Genomic DNA, 3,244 nt, shown 5'->3' on the forward strand with positions numbered 1-3,244 from the left:
GTCTTTTGCAGAGCAGAAGTTTTAAAATTTGATGAAGTTTAATTTATAAATTTTCCTTTGATGGATCATGCTTTTGGTGTCAAGTCTAAGAAACTCTTTGCATCGCCCTAGATCATAAAGATATTCTCCAAGGTTTTTTTACAAGTTTTATAGTTTTATATTTTGCATTTAAATTCATGATATTTTTTGAGTTGGTTTCTTGTATAAGGCATGAGACTTAGGCCAAGGTTCATTTCTTGCCTGCCTCCCCTTCTTTCTTTCTTTCCTTCTTTCCTTCTTTCTTTTCTTTCTTTCTTTCTTTCTTTCTTTCTTATCTTTTTCTCTCTTTCTCTCTCTCCCTTTCTCTATTCCTTCCTTCCTTCCTTCCTTCCTTCCTTCCTTCCTTCCTTCCTTCCTTCCTTCTTCTTCCCTCCCTCCCTCCTTCTTCCCTTTCTTCTCTTTCTTTCCTTTCTTCTCTCTCCTTTCTTTGTACTGTTTTTCTCTGGCTGTTATATCAGCTTCCTAAAATGAGTTGGGAAGTGCTTATTCCTCTTCTATTTTCTAGAAAAGATATTGTACAAATGGTTTTAATTTTTCTTTAAACATTTGGCAGAAATCTGTGAAACTATGTGGGCCTGAGAATTTCTTTTTTGTGAGTTTTAAAATTACACATTAGATTTCCTTAATATTGCAGGACCATTTCAGTGATCTCTTTTATATATGGATGAGTTGTAAGAGTTTGTGGTTTTCAAGGTATTGGTCCATTTCATCTAAGTTGTCAAATTTGTTTGTTGAGTTGGTTGTAGTAAACCCTTATTATCATTTTGATGTCTGCAGAGCCTGAAGTGACATGCATTGTTTCAATTCTGACATTGGTAATTTGTGTCTTGTCTCTTGTTTTTCCTTTGTCACTCTTGTCTAGGGTTTTGGCTGTTTTTATATTATGCTACTCTGGATCTTATTTAAACCAGTTTTAGCTGACTTTGTCTGATGATGCTCTGGCATAAGAAGGGAGGAGAGGACACTGCTTCATTACTGCCAGGTGGAGGTCGAAGTTCAAGTTCTCCATTTTGTCTGCACCGACACCTGAGGTGAGGGTTCATTATTACTTTTGGGTGGAGATGGGAGTTCTAGTTCTCCAGGTTGTCTTCAGTGTCATGCAGTGAGGCATTGTTTTGATACCACTGGGCAATGGTGAACAGCCTAACTCTCCACTAAGGCCTCCACCTACACCACCCCAGCAGGGGCTTGGAAAAGTATGTTATTATTTCCAGGTGGAGATAGAAATTTTGGCTCCCCATACAATCTCCACCTACACTGCTGGTGGAGATGAAAGTCATAGTGCTTTATTTGGCCTTCTCTGATATGCTTGGTATGGGTTTGGGGATACTTGTTTACAGCCTCATAAAGGTGGAAGTCTAAACTCTCTATTAGCTTTTGCTGTTGTGGATGTGGGAGTGAGACCATAGTTTTTTCTATGTTGTTTGTCCAGAGTAGAGCAATTATTGTCTAAAAGTTTTCTGTGTTGCTAGACTGGCCTTTTCTTGTTTATGTGGCTAGAGACAGGAGGCTTTTGTTGGGGCTTTTTTTCTGTGCCCATTGGCATTTTCAGGTTGCCAATTTCCTTAGCTCCAAGTCAGAGATATATGAGGCAAAAAGAAAATTTATGTCACTCCTTGGCTCCTATCTGATCAGTCTTCTTTTCTCCAATTTTGAGAAATTTTATGCATTTTATATATGATGTCCAGGGAGGTTAGTTGTAGTTAGCATGGAGGAATAGGCAAGAATATGTCTACTTCATATTCTTGGAAGCAGAAGTCTGCTCTACTTTTGATGGTTAAAATGTGATGCATTACCTAATCCTTATCCATGCCTTAGACTCAGAAATCCACAGCAGACAGACCACAGGGATGGTGACATTTACATCCAGTATCATTTTTGGAAAAATGTATAGTCGATGCTGAGACAACCATGGTTTGGCATTCAACTCATAATTACTGATGCCAGCTATGTGGCAGTTACTGTTCTAGAAGAATACAACAGGGACTAGTTATCACAGATGATGTCCTCCTGCTGTTCCCAAATTATTTGGAATTAGTATTATTTTCACTATGAGTGTATAAGGTGGGCCAGCTTCCTATAGTTCCCTCTATACCTAATCTAGAAATTGCAGAGGTACTATCTCTTTTATTCATATAGTTCAGATATCTGCTCTTAAGCTGAACTTGAAATTCAAGCCGTCTGAGACCTCCAGAGAGCAGGATCATGAGATCTATAATCTTACCACAGTATTCAGAAGGGAAAAAAGAAGGATCTTTTGGAAGTCTAGCAAAATGTTCCTAAATGATTTCTTATAAATATGTCCTGTCTGTTTCTTTCCACTTTCCATCACCACCATTACTCTTTGTATTCCCAATTCTCTTCTCATTTCTCCTTTTCAGGGCCAAGCCAGCAAGCACTACCTCCATGCTTATCCCCAGGATGTGACCAAGGAGAGTGGTATCTCCTGGCAGTGGATTAACTGGGAAATGCACATTGGGAGGTGCACAGCAGACATACCTGGGGGCCTAGGAACTATATGCCCACCAACCCAATATTCTGATATAACACACCCTCAAGAAATAAAAATCTTGCCCTGGTTGGATATCACTGTGATGGGAAACAGGGAAGAATGGGTAGTATCAGATGATGGGCGAAAGGAGCTGCACTTTTTTTTTTAACTAGTGGAAGGATGATAATATAACAGGGCCCTTGAAGGAGATCATGTAGTAATAAAACACAGTCCATGTGATTTGGAGTCAGTCATAGTTCTACCCCATAGAAGTACATTGTCCAGAATAGTAAATACAAATGGTTATTTATATTTAAACTAATTAAATTTAAATTAAAAATTAAAACTTATTTCTTTAGTTGCACTTTTCATACTTCAGATGCTCTCAAGTCACCCGTGGATAGGCCACTGTACTGGATGCTGAGAGTTGGAACACTCCACTCCTGTAGAAAGTTCTGTTGAAGATTACTGCTATAGAGTATTGTTACTTCTTGCTCTCTTGTTACCTTTAGGCCTTTAACTTTTTGGATATACTATTTATTTTACTGCTTCCCTGTTTTATCCTGAAGATCTGCCCTATTCCCCCTTCCTGCCTGCCTCTGATTTTGCCACCAACCTTAGTTTTGAAGAAACTAAGGGTTCTTGTCAACACTTGCCAAAGATCTGACCTCTGACTTCTCCATTGGGTTTTGACCTTTGGCTTTATTACTTAGT

General features: G+C 38.7%; 1 long non-coding RNA gene across 1 annotated transcript; it reads left to right on the top strand.

Annotated features, from left to right (window-relative positions):
* Positions 1-905: 905 nt before the first annotated feature.
* On the top strand, positions 906-2,880 carry LOC147578571 (uncharacterized). The gene is made up of 2 exons (XR_015254309.1): positions 906-1,070; positions 2,421-2,880. It is a non-coding gene; the product is annotated as an uncharacterized LOC147578571 (long non-coding RNA).
* Positions 2,881-3,244: the final 364 nt, after the last annotated feature.

The sequence above is a fragment of the Puma concolor genome, chromosome C1 (genome assembly GCF_028749965.1).
Source record: "Puma concolor isolate L17-30 chromosome C1, mPumCon1.1.hap2, whole genome shotgun sequence".
Taxonomy (NCBI): domain Eukaryota; kingdom Metazoa; phylum Chordata; class Mammalia; order Carnivora; family Felidae; genus Puma; species Puma concolor.